The sequence below is a fragment of the Gekko japonicus genome, unplaced genomic scaffold (assembly GCF_001447785.1).
Source record: "Gekko japonicus isolate JY-2015 unplaced genomic scaffold, Gekko_japonicus_V1.1 scaffold44, whole genome shotgun sequence".
NCBI classification, from domain to species: domain Eukaryota; kingdom Metazoa; phylum Chordata; class Lepidosauria; order Squamata; family Gekkonidae; genus Gekko; species Gekko japonicus.
This window is the reverse complement of record NW_015174845.1, coordinates 502,189-509,613: the sequence shown is the minus strand read 5'-3', so window position 1 is coordinate 509,613 and position 7,425 is coordinate 502,189.

The following is a 7,425-nucleotide window of genomic DNA, read 5'->3' as shown; positions in this document are numbered from 1 at the left end:
TTTGGCGGGTGGTAGGGGGGGGGGGGGTTGTCATCTTCTGGGCATGGAACAGTGGTCACTGGGGGTTTCCTGCATTGTACAGGGGGTTGGACTAGATGACCCTGGCAGTCCCTTCTAGCTCTATGATTCTATGAGATGGCACTCACCACCCTCTCTCAGAATTCCAAAGGTGACTGCAGGCTCATAAAGGTTGGGGAGCCCTGTCTTAGCCTGTTCTACTAGTATGTTCACACTGTACATTTAAACTGGATTGATTTTTTTATGGTTCCAAAGCAAGGAATCTGCGGAACTGGAGTCCTATGAAGACAAAATCATTGTTTTTTTAAAAAAAAAATCATATGTATGGCTTCGTCCCATTTCAAAGGAATACCATTCCAGCGTGGCTTTAAAAAGGATGCTTGGGTTTCCAGGGAAATTATTCCTGTTTGGGTTCAGAAATAATTTTTCAGAGCATATGGTAAACTCAAAAGGAACAGTGGGAAAGTATGTTGTTTTGGTGTAGGCAGTATGGAACGGGCCTGTAAACCAGAGAGAGAAGCAACTGCTTTGCATCAAGAGCATGTAGATTTTCATTCATTATGCTTACAGTTCAGCATTATTTAAATCCGGAATTTCATGCCCCAGAGCTAGAGATGAATGATTAGGTGTTTCCAACTTCTGCTCACATGAAATGTCTAATTCTAAACCATTACAAAATATGTGCACATGGACAAATACATTGGTAGTGAAAAATTACCTGCATGTTTTCTAGAAATTCAAGTGAAGTTCAAGGAAGGGGCTCTTGTGGTATATTTATTGTATATATGTTGAAATGTAATGGAACAGTCTGCTCCTCCCCTCCCCCCCCCCCAAATATCTGTGTGATTTAGTTTGGTCCTATTGGGTGGAGCTCAGTTTCCAGTGTTGTATGTTAGCTGTAGTTGTTGGTTGTGGGAGTTGTCCCCTTGCAAATAAACCGTTGATGTTTTGAGCCAGCTTGTCTCGGCTGAATGGACCTGAGAAAGGGTGCCTGAGTGAGTAACCTGGGAACCCACAGCCAGAGGGGGACATCCCAGCTCTAACAGCACCATGTCTTTTTCATCAGCCATTTTGCAGCCTCTTCACCACACATCCTGAGAATTCTGTTACCAATATTTGCAAAGCTGAATAAGGGAGGGGCAACTTTATTTTGGACCTAATTAAAGAAGCATTGTGCCTGGTTGTTGTTTTTTGTTTTGTTTTCTGTAGAATGTTCCTGGGGGAAGGCACGCAGATTAAAGGAATGATCTTAGCCCAAATACTTATATTAACTAGGGTTGCCAGCCAGGTCCCTTTGATGAGCCAGTGGGGGGGGTGGTGCTCTGGGAGAGGGAAGAAGATCAAAGTACTGCTGGGGATGAGCATTTGGCCCCAGCAGAAGACCTAAGTACTGCTGGGGATGAGCATTTGGCCCCAGCAGAAGACCTAAGTACTGCTGGGGATGAGCTCCTGGCTCCTGAAAACCCCGCACCTGACAGGACTGAAGCCACAGAAACTGCTCCAGCAACAGCTCAAGCAGAATCACGCCAGAGCAACACGCCCCCTGACTTGTCCCCACCGGTATCCCGTTTGTGGGAACAACGCCGACGGCACATGGCATCCCAGCAGCAAGATGCGCGCATGCACAGCAGGCGCTCTTTTAGCCCTGAGTACTAGCGGGAGCCGGGACACAATCAGGGTGTGCTAATTGCCGACATCCTTACGGGCTATTTAGCTCTCGCACTCACGCCGACTAGTTGTGCTAGCAACTAGTCATTCTGGATGAAGCTTTGCACCTCACCACCCGTATTCCTGTTCCTCCTGATCTCGGCTCGTACGACTACGCTCCTGACCTGTACCTTGGACCTCTGACTTCCTGGCTTCTGACTTCATTGGACTCTGGCTTTGATGACTGCTCTAACGGTTGGTGATTTGGACTTGGTCTCTCGGTGTTTATGCTTGCCTGGTTTTGACTTTGGACTGCCTTTGGACTATCTTGCTCTTGCCTGACCTGGTACCGCGTTCGTGACACATCACCCCCAACCAATGTTCCCTCTAAGCTGTGGAGTCATGTGAGCAAAAATTCTACTTCCTGCTACCAGCATTAAAGTTATGAGTGAGTGATTTGGCTACTGCATAAATCAGTTTGTTCTGGAGCCATCCTTCCTGAGCTAAAGCAAAAATGTGTGAGCCGGAAGCTAAAAAACGGTGAGCTGGTTCACACTAACTCAGCTTAGAGGGAACAGTGCCCCCGACGTGCCCACATCACTTCCAGGGCAGTGCTCTGGTTTTTGGGCAAAACTCTATGGTAAAACTGACTTCAAACCATAGAGTTTTGCCCAAAAACCAGACTGTCACCCCCCACATCAGCGAGGTGCCTACGTCACTTCCGGGTGACTTAAGCATGTCAGTACACGTGCTCCGGGGGGACGGCTTTCCTCCTGCTGTCCAGCTAGCTGGCGGTGGAGAGGAGCCCACAAAAGCAGGAGATCCTCCGCTGCCAACCCAAATATTTGCAGTCTCTTGAACACCACAAGCCACTTGGACCCTCCTTACAGAATGAGGTCCATGGTGGCCAAAAATTCCAATCAAAAGAACGTTTTCATTTTTAAGTCTCACCCCCTGTTTTCATAGCAGGATCAAGAGCAGCACTGGCATGAAGTTACCAGCATTGTCCCCAACCTACCGGAGATTAATATTCTCATTTCTTAGTGTTAATTATTATTTAAAAGAGCCACAAGAATGGACAGAGTGCGTAATACCACATGAATAGAGATCAGCAAAATAATTTCTTAGCAGAATCTGTATGACCTTTGGGTTTAATCCATGCATATGATGAAAACCCAAAACTATTATTGTCCATCTGCTACTATTCTTTGAAGGGAATGATGAATGTAGGAATAATTGAGTAATTTTCCCCATGAGGTTTCTAACTAAATCAGGCAGACTCCTCAAGATCAGTTAATAAGCTGCTTTTGGTCACTGTCTCAGATTTGCCTCATGAAACAAAACAGATTATAGGTCTTGATCGAGCCCTAGCACACACCTGCTCCTTTTACAAGGGGTTTTTCAGTGACAACTCCCCAGTTTGGTGTAGTGGTTAAGTGTGCGGACTCTAATCTGGGAGGACCGGGTTTGATTCCCCACTCCTCCACTTGCACCTGCTGATGTGACCTTGGGTCAGTCACAAGCTCTGGCACAGCTGTTCCTGAAAGAGCAGTTTGTGTCAGAGTTCTCTCAGCCCCACCCACCTCACAGGGTGTCTGTTGTGGGGAGGGGAAAGGAAAGGAGTTTGTCAGCCGCTCTGAGACTCCAAGTGAAGGGCGGGGTATAAATCAAATCTCTCTCTTCTTCTTCTTCTACTCTCACCCCTCACAAACTTCAGCTTCCTTAGGGTTGCCAACCTCAATGTTTGGCCTGGAGTTCTCCTGGAACAACAGCTGTTCTCCAAACGACTGAGATCAGTTCCCCTGAAGAAACTGGCTACTTAGGAAGGTGGCTTTTACAGCATCCTATGACCACATGAAGCTGCCTTATACTGAATCAGACCACTGGTCCATCGATGTCATTACTCTCTATTCAGACTCTGAATAGACTCTGAATAGAGCAGCAGCTCTCCAAGGTCTCAGGTAGAAGCCTTTCATATCATATCCCCTACTAAATTCTCTCCTCAGACTCTGCCTTCCCCACACTGTGTCCTCAAATCTCCAGGAATTTCCCGAGCCGGAGCTGGCATCCCTAAGTTTCCTATACAACACACAATTCGGGAGGGTTCCTTTGTTCCTGGTCCAATTCTCTGACCCAGCCATTCACAGCGCAGTCCCAAACAGAATTATACCCTTACAATTGCCTGCATTGACTAAACAGAATCAATGCTCCCTCTAAGCTGTGGAGTCTTGTGAGCAAAAATTCTACTTTGTGAGCTACTGGCATTAAAGTTGTGAGCGACCAATTTGGCTACTGCATAAATTAGTTTGCTCTGGAGCCACCCTTCCTGAGCTAAGAGAAAAATGTGTGAGCTGGAGGCTAAAAAACCGTGAACTAGGTCACACTAACTCAGCTTAGACGGAACACTGAACAGAATTTCACCCAGCGGCCCGAAAGCAAGTAAAGATCAAAAAGCGAGTAGGCAAATGGGTACCCACCCTTAGAGGGGTGGGAGGCACCCTCCTCCCTAGCGAGGTGCGTGGTAGCAGCGGCAAGAACATCGGCGGCGGCAGCTACATCAGCGGCGGAGCCTGGATGGCGTAGAGCGATCCCTGGCGGCAGACAACGGTGGTGGAGACCAGGAAGTTGCACGGTGACGTGCATTGCAGGCGCGGCGGAGCCGACAAGGACAAGAGCCGAGGCTGAAGCAGGCACGGAGGCGTGCGTCGGAGACGGTCCCACCAATGAAGCAAGCCGGTCCCAATGAGACGCGAGAACCGCCAGGAGAAAGGAGGAAGCCGACAGCGGGTACCACCAAGGGTGCTGGTAGGAAACCCCCACCCCTACTATGTGGCCTTAGGATGAATACGTTCTTAGAACACCCCCTGTGAACCGCCCAGAGACCCCTAGGGGTTAGGGCGGTATAATAAGTTGAATAAATAAATAAATTATACCCTTGCAATTGCCTGCATTGCTTGCACTATGTCTTTCACCTGCCCCGACAGCATCAACTGCCATCCGTCTGCACACATTCGGGGGATTTGTACGGGAGCAGATGGAGATGGAAAAATCAAACAATCCCGTCTAATGTTATTACAGTATTTATTGATGTGATAAGATAAGAACAAAAGAACGTAAGAACGTAAGAGAAGCCAATGTTGGATCAGGCCAATGGCCCATCCAGTCCAACACTCTGTGTCACACAGTGGCCAGAAATACCAGGTGCCAATCAGGAGGTCCAGCAGTGGGGCCAGGACACTAGAAGCCCTCCCACTGTTGACCCCCCCCAAGCACCAAGAAGACAGAGCATCACTTGCCCCAGAGCCCCTATCTATACCTTGTGGCTAATAGCCACTGATGGACCTCTGCTCCATATGCTTATCTAATTCCCTCTTGAAGCCGTCGATGCTTGTAGCCGCCACCACCTCCTGTGGCAGTGAATTCCATGTGTTAATCACTCTTTGGGTGAAGAAGTACTTCCTTTTATCCGTTCTAACCCAACTGCTCAGCAGTCTACCACTGAGCCACACCATCTCCCCACAGCTAGTTCTACAGCTTGTTTTCAAACCTGACTATAAAATAGGGACTACCTACTGCCAGCTGAGGCCTGGAGTCCTCCTGGAATGATGCATGATCTTTCCCCAGAGGAAATGACAGCTTCAGAGGCCAGGTTTTATGGAACTGTGCCCCGGCTGAGCTCTGTCCTCTTGCCACCCCTCTCCGCCCCCAGCATTGCACCAAGTCTCCAGAAATTCCCGAATTAATAGAAGATAATCATGAAAGAGTGCCCAGCTGCTTCTTGTCCTCCCTCTGACCACTGGAAGCTGGACTTAAAGACAAAAATACACCTTTTGCGCCACAGCACTGAGAACATCTGCAGTCATAAGTCGCAATCCTTTAAAAATATTTTTAGAAGTCTGAAAAGCTTAGATGTTTTCTCCCTGAAGCAGCACTGTTCCTAGGTTTCCCCCCCTCCCTTGGCTTTTGCTTCTGTCTAGAGAACATGCTAACCTTGAGGAAGGAGGCAGTGAGGGGAAAAAGATAAAACAATGCAAACACGCATATGCACCTTATTTCAACAGACTCTCTGTTGACCTGGGGCTGGGCATGTTTTGCATTAACTAATTAATTTCCAAGTACACATGAACACATGAAACTGCCTTATACTGAATCAGACCATCAAAGTCAGTATTGTCTCTCAGCCCCACCCACCTCACAGGGTATCTGTTGTGGGGAGGGGAAGGGAAAGAAGTTTGTAAGCGGTTCTGAGACACCTTTGGGTAGTGAAGGGCGGGGTATAAATCCAATCTCCTCTTCTTCTACTCAGACTGGCAGTGTTCCCTCGAAGCTGAGTTAGTGTGAGCTAGCTCACAGTTTTTTAGCCTCCGGCTCACACATTTTTGTCTTAGCCCAGGAAGGATGGCTCCAGAGCAAACTACATTTATGCAGTAGCCAAATTGCTCGCTCACAGCTTCAATGCCATTAGCTCACAAAGTAGAATTTTTGCTCACAAGACTCCACAGTTTAGAGGGAGCATTGGCAGTGGCTCTCCAGAGTCGCAGGATGAGATCTTTTGAAATGCCTTCTACCTGGTATTTTTAATTGGAGATGTCGGGGGTTGAACCTAGGAACTTATGCACGTCAAGCAGAGGCTCTACCACTGAGCCATGGTTTGTAGTGTGTCTCTGTCTGTTTACTGGTACACACTGGTTTTATTTTTGCATTGTTCTCGGTTTTAATATTGATATGTTCTGCAAGCCACCTTGAGCTTATTGCAAAAGCAGGGAATAAATAAAATAGGCCCAGGTTTAGATTTCTCACTGCCTGTTTTTTGTTTTTAATGTAATACATTATTTAAAGAATTTACTAGGGGAAAGGTACAGATGTGATTTACAAAATCGCAGGCAATAATATATTAAGGTAAAGGTTCCCTTGCTCGAAAGCCAGTCGAATCCGACTCCAGGGTTGCGGTGCTCATCTCCGTTTCAAAGCCGAAGAGCCAGCGTTGTCCGAAGACATTACCGTGGTCATGTGGCCGGCATGACTAAATAATATATTAGTCATCACTAAACAAGAAGTAGATATAGAAGGGTGTGGTTTTCTTTTTTCCTTAATGCCCCACAGGTGGATTTAATTAATGTGGCAATTAAGTGTAACATTCAGGGGTCGTTTCGTAGAAAAAGAGCTAGGGGAACTCATTAGCATAACTCATTAGCATATGCCACACCCCCTGACATCACCGGAAGTGTGTCATAAGGCCACACACCCCACCCCCAACGGTCCCGGCCGCCGCCGGCCTAGCAGCTCCACTGCCAAGCCCCATGAGGGGCCCGGCGGTGGACCTGCAAGGCCGGCGGGAGTGCAAGGAAGCCCCGCGAAGGCTCTCCCTGACCCCAGGCAGGCAGGGGTGGGGAGAGGCAGGGAGGAAGCAACTTACCCTCCCTCTTCTCCTGCCTCCTCCTGGCTGAATGAGGGCCGGAAGCGGGGCAGCCGGAAGCAGGGGGTGGGGCTTCGTCATGTGCCCCGCCCCCCGTACCTCACCCGGGGGAACTGCGATCCCCCGCAATCCCCCCCGAAATGACCTCTGGTAACATTAACCATTAAGAGGCACTTCAAAACATAAGGGGCACTTCACAACATACTAGGAAGTCACCATCTTTGTCCTACAGCAGCAGTGAACTTGCTGAATAAACTCCAGGAAAATGGCAATTAATGAACTCTAGGTGCTTGGGACTCTTAAGGGACCAAAGGCCCAGTTCATAAAAGAGCTTCGTGATTCTG